General features: G+C 45.7%; 1 protein-coding gene and 1 pseudogene across 2 annotated transcripts in view; both read left to right on the top strand.

The window, feature by feature from the left end:
• Positions 1-20,927, top strand: part of PRICKLE2 (prickle planar cell polarity protein 2) — a 342,670-nt gene that overhangs the window by 86,414 nt on the left and 235,329 nt on the right. The window lies entirely within an intron of this gene.
• On the top strand, positions 5,580-6,305 carry LOC109461172 (RNA polymerase II subunit A C-terminal domain phosphatase SSU72 pseudogene; annotated as a pseudogene).

Here is a 20,927-nt window from a genome sequence, read left to right as displayed (position 1 = left end):
ACACAGTGCACACACAGCGTGCGCGCACAACGCACATACACACACAGCGCACACACACAGCACACACACAGTGCACACACACAGCGCACATACAGCACGCACACACAACGCGCACACACACAGCGCACACACAGCGCACACACAGCGCACACACACAGTGTGCACACACACAGCACACACACACACAGCGCACACTAACACAGCGCGCACACACTGTGCACACACACAGCGCACATACAGCGCGCACACACACAGCGCACACTAACACAGCGCGCACACACTGTGCACACACACAGCGCACACACAGCGCACACACACACAGCGCATGCACAGAGCACATGCACACACAGCACACATACAGCGCACACACACAACGCACACACACAGCACACACACACAGCGCACACTAACACAGCGCGCACACACTGTGCACACACACAGCGCACACACAGCGCACACACACACAGCGCATGCACAGAGCACATGCACACACAGCACACATACAGCGCACACACACAACGCACACACACAGCACACACACACAGCGCACACTAACACAGTGCGCACACACTGTGCACACACACAGCGCACATACAGCGCGCACACACACAGCGCACACACACAGTGCGCACACAGCGCGCACATACAGCACGCACACACACAGCGCACACACACAGCGTGCACACACAGCGCACATACAGCGCGTATACACAGTGTGCACACAGCGCGCACACACAACGCGCACACACACAGCGTGCACACACAGCGCACATACAGCGCGCATACACAGTGTGCACACACAGCGCACACACACAACGCGCACACACAGCGTGCACACACAGCACACACACACATAGTGTGCACACAGCGCACAGCGCGCATACACACAGTGTGCATACACAGCGCACACACACAGCACACACACAGCGTGCACACACATACAATGCGCACACACAACGCACACACACCGCGCGCACACAGTGCACACACACAGCGTTTGCACACAACGCACACACACACAGCACACACACACAGCGCACACACACATAGTGCGCACACACAGCGCACACACAGTGCGCACACACATAGTGTGCACACACAGTGCACACACACAGCGCGCACACACACAGCGTGCACACACAGCGTGTGCGCACAACGCACACACACACAGCACACACAGCACACACACACATAGTGCGCACATACAGCACACACACACAGCGCACACACACAGCGTGCACACACATAGTGCGCACACACAGCGCACACACAGCGCACACACACACAGCGCACACACAGCGCACATACAGCACGCACACACAACGCGCACACACAGCGCACACACACACAACGCACACACAGCGCGCGCACACAGTGCACACACACAGCGCGCGCACACAACGCACACACACACAGCACACACATACAGCGCACACACACATAGTGCGCACACACAGCGCACATACAGCACGCACACACACAGCGCACACACACAGCGTGCACACACAGCGCACATACAGCGCGTATACACAGTGTGCACACAGCGCGCACACACAACGCGCACACACACAGCGTGCACACACAGCGCACATACAGCGCGCATACACAGTGTGCACACACAGCGCACACACACAACGCGCACACACAGCGTGCACACACAGCACACACACACATAGTGTGCACACAGCGCACAGCGCGCATACACACAGTGTGCATACACAGCGCACACACACAGCACACACACAGCGTGCACACACATACAATGCGCACACACAACGCACACACACCGCGCGCACACAGTGCACACACACAGCGTTTGCACACAACGCACACACACACAGCACACACACACAGCGCACACACACATAGTGCGCACACACAGCGCACACACAGTGCGCACACACATAGTGTGCACACACAGTGCACACACACAGCGCGCACACACACAGCGTGCACACACACAGCGTGTGCGCACAACGCACACACACACAGCACACACAGCGCACACACACATAGTGCGCACATACAGCACACACACACACAGCGCACACACACAGCGCGCACACACATAGTGCGCACACACAGCGCACACACAGCGCACACACACACAGCGCACACACAGCGCACATACAGCACGCACACACAACGCGCACACACAGCGCACACACACACAACGCACACACAGCGCGCGCACACAGTGCACACACACAGCGCGCGCACACAACGCACACACACACAGCACACACATACAGCGCACACACACATAGTGCGCACACACAGCGCACATACAGCACGCAAACACACAGCACACACACACAGTGCGCACACACATATTGCGCACACACAGCACACACACACAGCACACACACACCGCACACACACACCGCGCACACACACAGCGCACACACAACGCACACACACAGCGTGCGCACACAGTGCACACACAGCGTGCGCGCACAACGCACATACACACACAGCGCACACACACAGCACACACACATAGTGCACACACACAGCGCACATACAGCACGCACACACAACGCGCACACACACAGCGCACACACAGCGCACACACACAGTGTGCACACACACAGCACACACACACACAGTGCGCACACACATAGTGCGCACACACAGCGCACATACAGCACGCACACACAGCGCACACACACACAGTGCACACACACAGCGCACATACAGCACACATACACACACAGTGCACACACAGTGTGCACACACAGCGCACACACAGCACGCATACACACACAGCGCACACGCACAGCGCACACACACAGTGCACACACACAGCGCACATACAGCGCGCATACACACAGCGCACACACACTGTGCACACACAGCGCACACACAGCGCGCATACACACAGTGCACACTCACAGCGCGCACACACAAGTGCACACACACAGCGCACACACAGTGCGCACACACACAGCGCGCACACAGCGCACATACAGCAAGCACACACAGTGCACACACACAGTGCGCACACACATAGTGCGCACACACAGCGCACATACAGCACGCACACACAGCGCACACACACACACAGTGCACACACTCAGCGCACATACAGCGCACATACACACATAGTGTGCACATACACAGTGCACACACAGCGCGCATACACATACAGCACACACACAGCGCACATACAGTGCGCATACACACACAGCGCACACACACAGCGCACACACAGCGCGCATACACACACAGCGCACACACACAGCGCACACACAGCGCAGATACAGCGCGCATACACACAGCGCACACACACAGCGCGCACACACACAGTGCGCACACACAGCGCACATACAGCGCGCATACACACAGTGCACACACACAGCGCACACACACAGTGTGCACACACAGCACACAGTGCGCATACACACAGTGCACACACACAGCGCACACACACAGTGCACACACACAGCACGCATACACACACAGCGCACACACACAGCGCACACACAGTGCGCACACACAGCGCAGATACAGCGCGCATACACACAGCGCACACACACAGCGCGCACACACACAGTGCGCACACACAGCGCACATACAGCGCGCATACACACAGTGCACACACACAGCGCACACACACAGTGTGCACACACACGGCACACACACAGTGCGCATACACACAGTGCACACACACAGCGCACACACACAGTGCACACACACAGCGCGCATACACACACAGCGCACACACACAGTGCGCGCACACACAGCGCACATACAGCGCGCATACACACACAGCGCACACACACAGTGCACACACACACAACGCGCACACACACACAGCGTGCACACACACACAGTGCCATTCCTTTCTGACTAAAGAATTTGTCTAATCCCCAAGGCACAATAGAAGAGGAGTTAGAAAAATCTGGATTTGAATCCCAGCTGTGCTAGTTATTAACTATGTGGCTTTGAGCAAATGAACGGACCTTTCTAAACCCCAGTTTCCTCATCCACAGAATGGAATAATAACGCCTATCTCATGGAGTTGTAAACATTTTGTAAAGCACTCAGCTAGTTACCTAGCACATGTAAATGATCAATAAATGGGTAGATACATATCCATTGATTTTTAAGCATGATCATTTAGTGCTTTAGCTCAAGAATTGTGAGCAAAGAGACACGTGTCACTTCCTGGTATAGTTTGCCATGTTTTCCTTTCCCCCAGCCATAAGACTGGTGATGCTGCTGACAGAGGCTACTCCATCAGCTGCGACTCAGGAGTGAAGGCCATGGGGCAGAACCACAGCCAATGGGCATGCAGGATGAGGCTAGATTATAACCAATGAGCTGTTAGGATTATTGCTTATCATGCCTTGACCTCTCCTGTCCTTACTAATATGTGTAAAGCCCTTAGCTTGATGCCCAGCAGATAGTAAGTGTTCAACCAACATTAGCTTGTATAATTATGTCTCCTCACTTGTATTTTTTCAATTGCTGGCCCCAATGTTTGGCTAAATTAAAAACTAGAAAAATATGTTCAGTCTTTTGCTATCATTACATTAAGATATGGAAATGTCACTGGCATTGGCCAGTTTGGTCTGAAAGTTCAAGAATAGAATAACCAAAAGAGATGAGGAAAGATGCATTTATAAAAAAACATACTATTCCAGTATTCTTGGTCAGGCTTGGTAACCACTGGTCTGAAGGCCAAACCTGGCTGCCTATTTTTGTAAGATCTGTGAGCTAACAACCGCTTTTTCATTTGTAATGGTTAGAAAAAAATAAAGATAATATTTTGTGATATGAAAATTATATGAAATTCAAATTTCAGTATCCATAAAGTTTTGTTGAAATACCAACCCCCCCTTTTGTTTATGTATTGTCTCGGGCTGCTTATCCAAGTTGCTATACTACTTGGTTTCAACATCCTAAACTGTACATATTATAGGATTATTTTAAAAACCTAAAGAAACCATATATATGGCAATGTACTGAAAAGAATAAGAATCTGTGATAATACTCTTGAGGGAGGAAACCCTTTATAACAGGTGTCATTTGAAACGTATTTGTTGTTGTTTTAACATGTTCCTAGAAAAAGTACTAGAAACCTATGTAAACTAAAATCCTAAAAAAGGTGATCCTGAGTGGTAGGATTATGGATGATTTTTATGTTATATAAAATCTGTGCCTTTGGGTGTTTTCTTTTTGAGTTGTATGCATTGAGCACAGAATTGGAGAGGTTATTTAAAACAGTAAAAGAAGCTTGCTGCCCTGATGCCCATAGGGTGGGCCTCCCTCCACCTGCAGCTGAGCATTGTGGGCCGGCTAGGGGTGGCCGCAGGGACACCTTGCACACTCCCAGGCCACGGGGACACCATGCACACGCCGGGCTGCTGGGACACCATGCACACTCCCAGGCCACGGGGGCACCATGCACACGCCGGGCTGCTGGGACACCGTGCACATGCCCTGGGCAGCGCGTCCTGATGCCACACGTTCCAGGTGTCGCTGCTTCTACATCATGACTTCAGGGTGTCTTGGCTGCCATCTTGCTCGTGTGGTAACACTGCGGCTGGGTGGGAGCCTCGGAGCTGGACAGTATGGACCATGTGGTTGCCGCCCTGCCATTGTCGCTGCTGCAAGTGGTGGTGATGTGCTCGAGCAACCAGAACCATGGCATGGAGCCACACAGCATCCTCAGCAAATGGGGTTCAGTGTCCGGTCCTCTGGCACAGAGAAGCTTCAGTGAGGCTTCCCGGACCAGCACCCTACAAGACAAATGTTTATGGTTTCAAAACCACATGTGATCAGATGCACGGTGATCTCCTTAGGAAAGATGCATTTTGCATAGGGTGGACAGAAATAAGCGGACCAAGCCCCAGCCAGAAAGGTGCCCAAACTGCAGGGACCTGTTCGATCTGATCATCACCCGGGAGGAGAGCGTGTATGACCAGGTGGCGGAGGATCAGAGTCCCGGAGAGCAGGAGACCCGCCAGGCAGCGCGCACGATCACCGTGGGCACGTAGGCCAACCAGAGGACGCCATCCTGGGCGCCTGCCTCCTCTGTGAGCTCTGCCCGTGCGTTCCGCCCACGGAGGGCACGGCGAATGTCAGCAGTGAGCTGCGGCAGGAGTTCGAGGAGAAGAGCGGCAGGAAAGTCCTGCACACCGCCTGCCTCTACTTACCGGCCGGGGCTGCGTTCCCCGGGAGCCGTCTTTTTGAGCTTCCTTCTGTTACTTCTTTTCCTTCCTGAGGCTTGTTTTCACTTTTAGGGCTTCTGTGGATGGACGGTAGCAGTACCCAAATGAACTCTACTTACGAAATGAGAAGATACACATACATGCCAGAGTAACAACATGTTTTATCCCACTTTTGCTTAATGAGTTCTTGATTTTTTGAAGTTTTTTTCTTTAACCAAAAGGAAAAGAAGTTTATAGCGTATTTCCCCCATGGTATCTGTATCTCATTCTACGCGCCTCCCCTTCTTCTCTACCCGGCTGGAATGTACAAATACCTGAATAATGCAATGGGCTGTGTCTTATTAGGAGAGAACCTGCAATTGTCCAATAAACACATGTTGCTGTTAAAAATAATAATAATAAAATAGTAGAATAAGAACATATGATAGAGGGAGCAGAAATAACCCCTCTTAACAATGTTGCGGGTCTCTCAAGTCCTGGTCCTATGTTGCGCTATAAAGGAAGAAAAGATTCTGTGCCAGAGAGTATCTCCTTCAAACTCCATTCCATTGTTTTATGTGCCACCTGGAAACAGAAACATCCTGTTCTTTCCATACTTTTTCAGTCTTGGCACCTGAGCCTGGCATCACCTGTGTGCTTTGGAGACTGTACTTAGAATTTGTGGCTTCTGTAGAACCCCTCGGAACTCCCAGATGCTGTATGACCTGTGTGCTCAGCAGTGTCTGGCAGACACACTAGTTCCAACCTGGAAACTGTTCCCAGCCCGCTCTGCTTTTTAAGAGCATCCATCTGGGACTCATGGCCAGGACGTCAAGTTCTTGCAACCTTTGCCCTTGAATCAGCGTTCGTCCATAGAGGTATCACATGGAGAGTTGAAAGGGGTGTGGTGTGGACTTCTCTGAGGGAGCAATTTTCCCTGTTGGTGGACTTGTGCCCGCTGTCAGAGCCGTCTTGCTCGGTCGGCCCTGGACTTACTACACCCAGGCAGGTGGCCTGGCCTCCTCCATCTCCCAGGAGTCACCTTTTGTATAAGCTGTGTTGCTCTGGAGCCTCCAAGATGAATGTATCTTATATAATTCCTCCTTTGTTCTCCAGGGCCTGGCCAGACCAAATGCTCTCCAGAAGGCATCTCAGCAGGTGTCCTGGATGTGTGTGCTTTATTTAGGCTTCCTCAAGCTATAGCATTTAGTGGACAGCCTAGATAGAAAATGTGGCAGCCAAAAAAGAATCAAGAGCAGTATTTGTTGTTCAAGTCCATTAGAGGGAAACTGATTCATCATTGCGCACACTCAGGTCGCACGGTGCTTTTGTTCCCAGGATAAAAGACAGGCAGAGGCGAGGTAACTCGGGTTAAACACTCAGATCCGAGTCAAGTGCACCTGCATTCTGGTCCTGGTGCTGCTATAAACTGGCTGAGTGCCTTGGGCGTGGTTCTTACCCTCAGTAAATTTTGCTTCCCTTATTATTGGTAAAAGGAAAATTTAAAAGAGCACCTACTTCATGGCGTTAGAAAAACATGACTGAGGCGTTATGATAAGATGCATCACATCACAGTAAGTTCTCCGGCGGTTTGTTTATCTAGTCAGACATCCATGGGCACATTTAGCCCATGGAGCAGTTGCAAGGGGTTAATTTGTATCTGTCATTCATCTGAGCATTGTTTGCTTTCTAAATTTAAGAAACTGTAATACCCAAGGTTGAATTTGGGGACAATTTACATCTTTTCAAATTTCTATTTATTTGCAAAATTTTTCTTACATTTAAAACTCCTTGCCATCCTCCTATTTTACCAAGGGAATGAGAACACCATTAGTCATAATCATCATAATTAACAGCGGCAAATACTGAAACCCAGGCGTGGCGCTAGGTTTTTTATTCCTTTAGTCCTCACAATAACGCTGTGAATTTGGAAGTTTTATTATCTCCATTTTGCACATTAGGAAAGCGGGGCACAAAGAGTTTCAAGTACCTTGCCCAAGGTTATGCAATTACTAAATGGTGGAACTGGGATTCAGTCACAGACCATGTGGTTCTGGACTACTGGCTCTTAACCACTGTGTGAAGCATGTCCCAGGTAGCAGCCGCTTGATTTTTTCACATTGGAATCTAGCCTGCTCTTTTAAGAAAAACTAGACAGTAGTAGTTGAGTACATTCAAAGCAAGCTTTCACTCTGGCCTTGGACGGAAATGAATCATACTTATTCCTTGAACATTTTTTAAAAGAGCTTTCACTAGATCTATGAAATGCCAAACAAAATGAATCAGATCTTTTCTTTGGTAGGAAGGTAAACTCTCTCCAGGTAGCTCCAGATAATAATTAAATGAGTTATTCAGTTGAGAAGTAGAGCGATCTTTCTGCATCTAAATCTTTGTGCTTCTAGTTCTCAACCTGTCAGGAGTGAAGGATTTCACTGGAGAATTCTCTAAGGCAGAGTTTTTCAACCTAAGCACTATTGAAATTTTAGGTCAGATAATTTTTCGTTGTGGGGCCTGTGCTGTGCGTTGTAGGATGATTCATAGCATCTCTGGCTTCTAGATGACCCTCTAGATGCCATTAGCATCCCCCCTTCCCAGATGGGCAACCAAAGATGTCTCCAGACAGTTCTACATGCCCGCTGGGACGCAAAATTGCCCTTGGTTGAGAACTACTGCTCTACCTCCCCAGTAGATCTCTCTGGGAATTAGTTTCATCGCTTGCACAGCAGGGCAGTGTGACATGGACAGGTCTTAGAACCCCTCTCAGATTGTTTCCTCGTCTGTATTCATAAGGGCATGCTAGTTCCTTCCTGTAGGAGGATTGGGAGGCTGGAATAAGAAAACCTAATTAAATTATAGTGGAGGGTTAATATATATGCCTTTTAAAAAACTGTTTGTTCCCTTTCAGCTCCAAAATTCAACAATTCTAATCATAATTCTTAGTTTCACTCCAGATGCTAACATATGTATGTGATAAATCAATTTATATTTCTCTGGAAAACAACTCTTGGGGATAAAAACAGAGAGTAATCTTTCTCCTCCACCCCCCCTCCCCCTGCATTTATGTATTCCTTTTTCTTCTAACTCACACAGAAAAGTGTTTTATATTATTCCTTTTGAAGGGTTGATTCAAAGACTATCAAGACCAAGTCTTTTGAATATCCACTAGCAAATTGAGAGGAAATGAGTTTAAGTAACAGTTCCTGGGAATGAAGTTAGATCTAAGAAGGAACTTTCAGACAAAGGTATCCAATAGTGGGAGTTCAATGCCAGAGCAGGTGATAGAATTGTCTTTCTTGGAGACTGGTGAAACCTAAAAAGCCATTGGTCCGGAACGGTCTGCAGTAAGACTTCTAAATTTGGAAAACATCTAAACCTTGTATGTTTGCCCTTGAATCATCTGCAAGCTCCACTCCTGCTCTGAGCTTCTAAGAAAGATTCTGGAACAATTCACGTGTGTTTCATCCTTCTTCTCCGGTGGTTCTGCCCCCTCCCGTCCCTCCTCTGTCTCACCGCACTGTAAAAGAAGAACCCCAGAAACAGTTGGCTGAATTTTACCACTTAAGACCTTGAGGAAGGCAAAAACAAGAAACAGTTATTCCCACTTTGTCAGCAATTAATTGTATTTTGAACGTAACTTTTTATTATTGGGGGCATAGCCATGGTCCTATGGTTCTTTAACTGCCAGAGCACACCTAACCTACCACTGCACTGACTCATGCTTGCCGCTTGAAAGGCAGTGTTGGACCCCACCTCTGGGGTTCTCATCCAGAAAGTTTGGGAGGTGCCAGCCAACTGTAGTAAACACACACACACACACACACACACATACACACACACACGATTCTCATCACAGTCATATTCTCAAAAGCATGACCAGATCTTGGACTTTTCATGTCTGTTTCTCCTCATCTGTAAAGTGGGGGATAATAACAGTACTGACCATACCCAGTTGTTGACATGATGGCGTAGATCATTCCAACCCAGGGCTCAGCGCAGAGCCCAGCGGAGATGAGGCCTCAGGGGCTGTCAGCTGAGGCTGCCTCTCTGCTCATCGTCGTCGTCACCACTTCTGCCCAGGACACTTGGTCTGCTCAAATCCTGATGAGTCCAAATCCTCTTCAGTGTATCTGCCCCCTGCTTTTTTTTTATATTTTTACCCCTCTAGTTCATGCCTTGCCTGGACAACAAACAGCTCTGCACTCATCTCCTGCTTCCCGGCTTCCTGCCTGTTCTCCAAGGTGCAGCCAGAATGAGCTTTTCACATATACATTGGATATCACTCCCTGGGTTAAAACCCTTCACTGCATATGGGATAAAACCAACCTTTTTCCAAGATGTACACGGCCTGCCTGATCTGACCCACCACTTTCTGCCCTATCTACCGTGTTTGAGCCAGAGTCATCTCCGGCCACATTTGGCTGTACTTCTATTGTGCCAACTTGTTTTCTGCCTGAGGACGTTTGCACAGGGCTCCTTCTGAATTTCCCCAACTCTTCACATGGCCACCACCTTCTCACTTCAGGTCTCATCCATTGCCACCTCTTTAGATGGGCCTTACCTGATGACACCCATTCAAAGCCCACGTCTTACTCCCCATTATTTTAATCTTGGTCTCCTGACTGTTCTCTTTATAGCATGAGACACTTTGTAATTACTTAATTTGTTGGTTTACTTGTGTTTTGTTGCGCTCTTTCACTGTAATGTAAAAACCATGTGGGAAGCAACCACGTTTGTTTTATTCATCAACCTGTCCCTAGCACGTAGTTCAGTGCCTACCACATAGTTTATGCTCAGGAAATATTCTTGGGGTAAAAGAATTAATGATACACGGATGGGTTTATTTGCTTATTTATTCATTCCCGTATCCAGGGACCTGTGTTACCACTCCTGTAGACAGGCCATGGGCTGAGTGAGTATCTGAAGAGAAGGGATAGATAGATAGAGTGATGTTATCTGGACCACATGCGAGTGTTTTAATTTTTCCAGAGCGCTTGAATTGATTCTGCATTTTGGACACAGTGAGTTGTGTAATTATATAACTTTTCCTTTTCCACATTGGCTGCTACAAACTTAGAGCCAAATTTGTGGCCCATACGTCTTCTTGGTATGCAATTTAGCCTCATTCTTGGACCCATTTCATGTCCCTGTCCTCATTTTTCTTTGCCTTTTGTTCCTATTTTTAATTTATGCCATCTTGTATTTTATGTATTCTCATAAGCTGCCTTGAAGTCTCCCTGAAACAAGACAAAGTATAAATCAATCAATATGTAAAAATGTGAAGAGAAGAGCTTTATGAGAGGTATAAATAAAATGTTCCTTGCATTCGAGGGGTGGATATTTCCCAGATGACTTCTGTAAGCTCCAAGGTATGGACAGCAGAGGGGAGAGCCTTCCCTAGGGGATTCCTGAACACTTAGCAGGTACAGGAAATACGAATTTATTTGCAATTATTAAGGGGAGAATTTAACTGGTTATTTTGCCTGTTCTGACTACACACTGGTGCTCTAGACCTCATGCAGTTTTCTCCATTATCGTTGTTCTTTAAAAGCACCGTATAATTTTCAAAATAATCAAGTCACCCATTCTACTCTCGCTGAAAGGTTCACCCAAGCTTTAGCATAACTCTGTCTATCTTATTGAACTCTCCGCTGACCAAAACTGAGATTCGGGTGAACAAGGGATTGCTTCTTCTCCATTCTGTCTGTTGTTGCATTTGTTTACAGGGCATTCTGATTTAGAACTGGCCAGTGAGGGGAATCGAAAACCTTTCCTGGATTTTGGGGGTGGCCTTGTACATAAAATGCCTGTTCTGGTGGTGAGCTCACCCTTCTTATGGCTTGAAATACTCCAGGTACCCCAGACAGGAAGCATTGTATCTCTAGTCCAGACCTCAGACTTGCATATTCAGTGGCTGTCTCGGTGTCATTCTCTTGGATGACCAGTAGCCTGTCAAGCTTAACGCGCCTGAAGGTGAATTCCTGGTCTTCTCCCTTTGCAATTAATTGCAGCTTTTGCCGTCTCTCTTGATGACAGTTCTCTCCATTCCAAAAGCTTTGAGGTCATCTTTGACTCTTTCTCTTCTATCTCACCCAGTCCACCAGGAAGTACTAGAGGTTCTGCCTTCAAAATAGGCCTTTTCTTACCATCACCACCCCGATTCTATGTACTGTCATCTCTTGCCTGGATTCCAGCAGTAGCATCTCTACCACCCCAGCTGCCAGAGGGATCTTTGGAAAATATAAGACAGGTCTCTAATCACAACCCTGCAATGGCTCCCCCATCTCCCTCAGTCTAAGGCCAAAGTCCTTCAATGGCCTTGGAGTCCCCACGTGATCAACAGCCCCTGCCCCACTCCTCGTTCCTCTCAGTGCCCCTTTACCACTCCATCCTCTCAGGCTTGCTGGTTCAGCCACACCAGGCTGTTTGCAGTTCCTTGGACATGCTCTGCCCGCTCCTGCCTCAGGACATTTGCACCAGAGGCCTCTTGCTTAGAAAGCCTTTACTTTCTTAAAGTCTTTGCTAGGTTTACCTGGACAATCTCTTTAAAATTATTACATTCCTCTCTGGGACTCCCAGTCTCTCTACTGTACTGGTTTTCTTTTATGCAAAGCACTTAACCAACTTCTAACACAGTATATAATTTACTTATTTATTTGGTCTGTTTTCTGTCTGTCTGCCCTGTTCCCACCCTGCATTAAATATAAGAGCAGCAATCCTTGTTTTACTCACTGATGTTTTCCCAAGGGCCTACAACAGTGCCTGACACATAGTGGATTCTCAGTAATCATTGCTGAGTTAATCAATGAAGCATCGTCTCCTCCTAAGTGAGAGTGCTTTTCATCTCTTCCTGTCATCTAATCTGATGCACTGTTTTGCTTTAGGAAACACTCTATAAAGTCTTAATTACATTGATAAAACTGGGGCAAAATCCTCCAAAATAAACTGTTTGTGACTTAACAGCAACCCTCATGTGAACCTTGCCTGTTTCTTTAGGAATCTCTCTCTGGAGCCTCCTGGATCCATCTGGAAACCATTCCAACAAACATCCATCGTATATAATAGATCACTATTTTCCTTTTTAATATGACTCTGGCTCCCCAGAGCCCACAGTCAGCATGGAGATGGATTTCTTATCTCTGTTGCTTCATTAAGAGTGTACATATTTGGTTGCCAATGCTACGGTCCTCCACAGTGCAGTTTGTTGCAACAAAAGAATGTGTTTGCCAAATGATTTGTCAGCATATGTTATAAAGCCACACAGGCACTCTTTATGTAACTGGAAAATACTGATCCCAATTAGTGACAGATTAAAGACCAAGAAGGAAAAAATGTTCAAAGGAACTTAGAGGGTTGATGTAAAGGTGTCGGGGTGCTGTGGGGAGGAAGAGGGGAAAGGGGCAGAAAGTAGAAAAAGAACTGACCGTGAGTGATGGAATAAAACTCTGCAGCCAAGGAAACAGGAATTTAAATTTAGCCCTGTAGGTCTAAACTATCTGTCTTCTCAACTCCCAGCATTCTTCAAGGTAATAATAACCTTTCCAGGCCAACTGGTCTTAGGCGCCAGCTCCTGGGAAGAGAAGCATTCGCAGGCTTTCTGAAATGGCAGTGGCCGGAGCTGGTCTCTCAAGGAGCGAAGTCCTACCTTGTGCTATGCTGAGCCCCCAGGGGGGTGGTGAGCTGGGATGCGTGCAGCTTAGAGAAGGAGAACCTGTCTACTGAGGTTGGCAGTCAAGGATGAACTCAGCAGCCTGTGTTTCTGGCTGCCTTTTGAAGTGACTCACCTACACACAGGGAGAGCACATTAGGCAAGCCTGGCCTCTTCCCTGCAAAGAAATATTTGACCTCTTGATGTTCTCCAGGCGTCTTCCTAATTAGGAAACTCAGACGGATCTCTAAGAACAAAACCAAACATGGCTCCCCAGTGCAGTACAGACCTCCCTCCCCTCGTGTTAAGTACCTGAGCTGGCAGCACCTGGTTATTGGGGTCCGGGAGACATCTCTTATACTTGCCTTCAATGAAAAAAATTTAATAGAGGCATTGTGGTTTGTTGCCATTAGAAGAAAAGAACGTCCCTTATCAAAACCAAATGTTTATCTAGTCAAAGGCTTGCTTCATCTAGCATTCTTTTGGCCATGTCAGCAAATAAATGTAAATGCTAGGAGGACAGACAAATATGTCTTTTTAGGTGGTTAGGTAGCTGATGAGCTGAATTAAAATGGTCCCATGAAGGAAGCATTGTTCTGACTTTCTGCATACCTGGTGGTACCATGGAAATACCCACTTGTTTACTCTGAAGCTCTTCTGTGGTCATGGTCTTTGGAATGTTTTTAAATTGAGGGAAGTCAAGAATTTACAATTGTTAGATCAGGGCAGAGTTTAAACTTTTATGATGTGGACATGAGACTCACAGACTAAACTGACACTAAATGTGTTCATCCTGCTGTGCTGTGTGGTTTGGGGTCCAGACTCTTTTACTTCAAGTTATTGTTCTTTAGCTGATGGTTTTCTCTGGGTGAAAACAGCCTTTCTTCTACCGACGTGCCTTCCACCCGCCACTCATGTCAACAGGAAGATATTTTGCATTAAGAAGAGATTCCTCAGGAAATGAAGAAAGTGAATTGGGAGCTGGGCTGAAAAATTCCAAGTGGTTTTTGAATCAAATGATTTTTGTCTGGCTGGTTGTTGAGGTGATTTTACTCACACCTCACTTACACACTTATCTGAAAGTAAGTCCAAGTTTAGGATACAAAAGACAGTCTGCAGCCACACAGTCAGAAAAGCTCCCCTGAATGTTGTTTAATTATCAGCCCAGATTTAAGAGGTATGATCAAAAGATATGGTGAATGTTTAAATTAAAAAAAATTATTACAGTAAAAGACACATTGCTATTAATCCCCCTCAAAATACTCCCTCTAACTTTGAACACACTTATCCCATCATTCTTACCATTTTCTGAAGCAGTTCTGGAAGTTCTCTTTCATGAGTGTCTTTAGTTGCACAGTCTTGGCTGCCTCGATGTCCTGAATTGATTCAAAACACTTACCTCTCATGGTCATTTTTACTTTGGGGCAGAGCCAGAAGTTGCATGGTACAAGATCCGGTGAATAAGATGGATGAAGACACACCATAATGTTTTTATTTGACAGAAATTGCCGTATCAGAAGCGATATGTGACACGGAGCTTATCTGGTGTGATCACAAAATACGGTGAATGCTGCTGCTGAGTACCATCCAATAGAAAGGCAGGGATCTTCAATACAGGAAGCGGCACGTCGAATCTTTTTTTTTTTTTTTAATTAAATTTATTGGGGTGACTTAGTAACAGTGTGTGACAAGTTTCAATTTGTTCAGTGCAGTCAGTCGGGTGTGAGCTACGGTTGAGAGAAGGTGTGTTTTAAAGTGTGCTGTAAATCATCCTCCATCATGACAATACTCCATGTCACACAATGCTTCTGGTATATGACAATTTCTGTCAAATAAAAACATTATGGTGTGTCCTCATCCACCTTATTCACTGGATCTGGCAATGTGAGACTTTTTGGCTCTTCCCCAAAGTCAAAATGTTTCAGGACATTGAGGCAGCCATGACAGCGCAACTAAAGACACTCAAGAAAGAGGACTTCCAGAACTGCTTCAGAAAGTGGCAAGAATGATGAGATAAGTGTGTTCGAAGTGAGGGGGAGTATTTTGAGGAGGATTAATAGCACTGTGTCTTTTACTGTAACAATTTTTTTTATTTAAACATTCACTGTATTGTTTGATCACACCTCATGTATCCTTCATGTTTGATAGGACAGTTCTAGCAGAGGAGAGAGGAGAAACAAGCTCTTTTCCGTGGTTAATAAAATCATATTTATCTTTGTGTAGCATCTGATTACAGCTGTGTATATTATTTAAAAGATTCTTTAAAAAAACATGACCACAGGGGAAAACAGAGAGGCTTTCTCTTCCTGCTGTCTGCGGATATGTTTTAATTATGGTGCATGTAAATATGTGTTGTTTTCCGATGAAATCTGTCAAATCTAATAAGGCAATTTTCTATCACATGGCAACCCTGCTTAAGTAACTCTTGTAATTACCCAGGCCTGCTCTGAGATTTTAGGCCATCCTATTCTTTTTCTCTATCCCATTCAAGACCTTCTTGGAATGAACCAGTACCACTATGTCAATTGCTTCCATTCGAATCCTGTCAGTGTACGTGGAGCTACATTTACCAGGGGAGAAAGTTATTATTGTTTAGGTAGTTAGGTTCATTTATATAGAAGGGGGTTTTAAGTGTAAACAGCCCAAAGTACTGCTGGAGGGTTTGGGGACCAGAAGTGGATGAGAGGTAGGCATGGTTCTAGAAACCCAGAAGAGTGCACCGTGAAGGTTCTCAGCCAGACTGGGGGGACGTGCAAGGCAGAAGGCGTCCCCCCTTTCAGAATGCACACCATGGAAGGCTCCAGGCCTACACATTCCCTGAGTGGGTTTTGGCCACAGTGGCTTAACAAAATTCTAAAGCAAGGGTCAGCGAACTGCAACCCAAATATTGCCCACCACCTGTTCCTGTAAATAAAGTTTTATTGCAACACAGCCATGTGATTTGTTTAGTTATTGTCTATGGCTGCTTTCCCTCTACAGTAGCAGAGTTAAGGAGTTGTGACAGAGACCACATGACCTGCAAAGCCAAAAATATTTACCATCTGGCTCTTTACAGAAAGAGTTTACCAACCTGTGATGAGATTTTTAACTTATACGTCACGATTTTCCAAGGGCATCATTGTTGATGGCCTTCAGTGGAACAAAGCCTCTGGAATACCATGCAGAATATTTATGTGTGTGCATTCCCACATGGGATTTTCTGGAGAGAGAGTGCATGGATTATAATAGTTTTTCCAAGATGTCTGTGATCCTAAGATGAAGGTCCTTAACTTGAAAGGATATGCAAATTTATAGGCTTGACTTCTGCTTTCCCTTAACTTCTTTCTTTTTTTAATCTTAAACCCTTTAGGATCCTGCTAAGTAATTGGTCTGAAAATAAATTATATGTGAAGTATGAATGTGTCACAGGAAAGTGTTTTGCTCCGGGAGACTGTTTCATTGTAACCAGGACCTTCAGGTGTAAGTCATGGGGGTGGGGGGTGGGGGGCACATGGGAAACTGAGTCAAGGGTGGGGTGAGAGAGGGGCTGTAGTGTCCAGGAAGCTGTTGGCTGGAGGCAAGTGGAACGTTTTTGGTCCTGTTTGAAGTGACAGTAAAGGCAGTTATCTTTCTGGCCAAATAAGGCTATGCAACCATAACAATAGCTGCTCTAATAATACATAAGGTAGTATGCTGAGCATGTTATATGAAATATCTTACTTCATTCTTACAATTCCCCAATGAACTAATGTCTGTAATGTCAGAACAGCAGCCAGCACAAAGTGCACACAATACAACTGTTAGTGATTACAATTAACTTCCTCAGCCTCACCACCCCCATTTAGCATCTGAGGACATTGGGGCGCAGGCTTGTCCAAGATTTCCCAGTTCCTAAGTCATAGAGGAGGAACTGGACTTTGCGTCTGTCAGTCTCAGATGTGAACCTAGAAGCCAAGACTGTTCACTTCCAAAGTTTTTATTTTTATTTTTAAAAATACTGTTATTCTGACCAACTCCATCTATAGCAGTATGTGAGTAATTCCTCTTTCAAAAGGCACCAGAAGTTATCCTATAATGTTAATATCAGGAAACATGTCTTTTCCCATTTGTCCCCTTCATCTCATTCCTTTGAAGACCTTATTTTTAGTATCTTGGTTCTTGAGCACTAGTTCTCAAATCTGGCTGTCTACCTACACTACCTAGAAAGCGTTAAAAAAACACACACAGATACTCAGTTATGCCAGAACCTACCTAATCAGAATTTCTGGGGGTGGGCCCTGGAAATCTGTAGATTTTATAAGTGTCTATAGGTAGTTATGCTCTAGCTAGCCAAACATTGGTCAAACATCTGCTGCTTGGAAACCCCTACTCTAGATGTCACCCTAACTCGGGCCATGTGAGGCATTTGGGAGTGGGGGTTGGGGTGTAACTGTTGCTGAGATCTGAATGCTGAACAAAGGTGACTCAATCCCTTTTGGAAATAGGCGAGATGTTCCCTCTTTGCATTTGGGTCCTCTGTCCAAACAGAGCCGCGTGTCTGTGGGTGGTCCTAGGCATGCAGGAGGACTCCCTTTTGGCAGAGCCAAGAGGGAACAGGCTGAGATGCAGTTGGTTCTTAGGAAGGGAATAGAGAAGGGTGGGGGTGGTTGGCCCAGAAACAACAGGATTAGGAAGTTGATTTGGAACTCCAAGTGGAATTGGAGGAGGAAGACTATTCCTCTTTTTCCTTTTGGCCTCATTTTAAGGTCTTTACTACATCTTCGTTTAATTCTTAAGAGCTATGGAAATTTAGAGCTGTCCTGAAAAACGGGGGGGAAAGCACATTGTATAACCAATTATGGCCCTTTACTTTATAGTTTATGGGGAGTGTCCCTAGTGTTCATTCTAGTTACCCTCTCCAGAACCCTGGACTACTTACATATTGACCACTGCATTTTAAACCCACATAGGTCTCAATTACATACCTATCGAAAGTATGAGAGAGGAAGGCTAAGGGGTTGGAAATGCCTACGGGACCCAGGAGGGGAGTTTGCCAGATTCTTGATGAGAAATCCAAACCACTCAAAACAAGTAGAGCAAGGTGCTGTTTGTGTGCATGTTTGTGTATGTACATATTTGCTAGTCTGCACTGGTCTTTTAGGGGGTCAGAGCAATTAACTTTCTTTTAACCGGAAGTTTGGAAAGGACTTGCAGCATTTCAATTTTGGAAAGTACACAGGGAGCAGACATATTTATGTTAAATTCGATATTTGAGAGTCTTTTTTTCCTCTGAAGCAACATGAGTAACTACCAGTGGGAATTCACTGCGAGTCATGCATTCAGGTTTCTGTCTGGCTTTTCCCGGTGAGTCGATGTCCCTGGAATCTTGGGGTGTATGGAACTGTCATTCCTAGCGTTTTGCTGAAGTGCTCCTCTCTTGTGCTAACTCAGGCAGGGGGAAATGTCATAACTGAAATGTAGACTGCCCATTATATCTCAGCTAATTGAGTTATTAATGATACAAATCACCTCCTTTCAAGTTCTAACTTTTCTAAATTCTTTGCTGTTCAAACCTGGTTGGATAGAAAGTTCAGACTGGGCTGCAATTCGTGTTCTGCTAGTATATGGATTTAAGAAAGGATGGCAGATGGAGTCAGCCTAATTAAAATGAAAATTTAATTAGTTGAGGAGAAGGAGAGAAATTCAGTGTCACACTTGTACCAAATTAACAACCACACCTCCCCCAACCATCTTCCCTTGGCTCTAATACTCTTATTTAGAGACCAAGACTTGAACTCAGTTCCCTTGCTGGCTGCCCTGCCTCCTCTGAGAGAGGTCCCGAACTACTAACTTGACTCTTCCATGGAGAGTATTGAAAACTGCCAGGGAGAAATGGCTCATGAGTTGGCGGCTGTGTTAATTATAACCCAGGACCTGGGGAAGCCTCACTGCCCAGCTACCCATCATTGTGTTCATTATTCCTTGAAAATAAAAATAATTCTCTCTTTAACAGCAGGCAGATACAGCAGTAGGACTAGGCCAGGCTTAAGGGAGCAGCTGATCTCCTCTAGGAGCTGAGTTGTCCCAGCTGCTCTTGGGGTGGGAACTTATGGGAGTGGCTCTAGGCCTCTGATTGTTTTCAACAGCTTTGTTGAACAAACTATACAACTCACCCATATAAAGTGTACAGTTCAGTGGTCATTAGTGTATTCACAAAGGTGTAACTATCAGTACTATCTAATTCCAGAACATTTTCTTCACCTGAAGGAAAAACCCCATCCCTTTTAGCAGTCACTCCCTGTTTCTTCTCCAGCCCACCCTCCCTCAGCACTGGGCAATCCTTAATCCATTTTCTGTCTCAATGGGGTTGCTTATTCTAGATACTCCGTATAAATGGAATCATACAATATGCGGTCTTTTGTGACTAGCTTCTTTCACTTAGTTTAATGTTTTCAATTCGTCTATGTTGTAGTAATTATCAGTACCTCACACCTTTTTATTGCTAAATAATCATTGTGTGGATATACTACATTTTGTTTATTCAAATGTTGATGGACATTTGAATTGTTCCCACTTTTTAGCTGTTATGAAAATGCTGCTATAAGAATTCAAGTACAGGTTTTTGTATGCACATTTGTTTCCTTTTCTCTTGGGTATGTATTATACCTGAGAGTGGAATTACTGAGTCAGATAGTATCTCCATCTATAACATTTAGAGAAATGGTCAGACTGTTCCAAAGCAGAAGTACCATTTTACATTCCCACTAGCAGTGTATAAAGGTTGCCTTTTCTCCACATCCTCACCCAGTGCTTTTGATTATAACCATCCTAGTGGGTGTAAAGTGGTGTCTTATTGTGGTTTGGGTTTGCATGATGGCTAAGAGTGTTGAGTATCTTTTCATGTGCTTATTGGCCATTGTATATCTTCTTCTTCAGAGAAATGTCTTTTCAGATCCTTCACCCATTTTGAGTCAAGTTATTTATCTTTTTTATTGTTGAGTTTTAACTGTTCTTTGTATATTCTAGATATAAGTTCCATATCAGACATATGCTTTGCAAATATTTTCTCCCATTCTGTGAATTGTCTTTATACTTTCTTTTTTCTTTCTTTTTTGGATGTATTACTTGATATATTTTTTTAAAAGATTTTATTGGGGAAGCGGAAC

Source organism: Rhinolophus sinicus, chromosome 5 (genome assembly GCF_057876585.1).
Source record: "Rhinolophus sinicus isolate RSI-liver-muscle chromosome 5, RSI-T2T, whole genome shotgun sequence".
Classification (NCBI taxonomy): Eukaryota; Metazoa; Chordata; class Mammalia; order Chiroptera; family Rhinolophidae; genus Rhinolophus; species Rhinolophus sinicus.
Note: the sequence above shows the minus strand (reverse complement) of the source record. Positions and strands in the feature narration are given on the sequence as shown.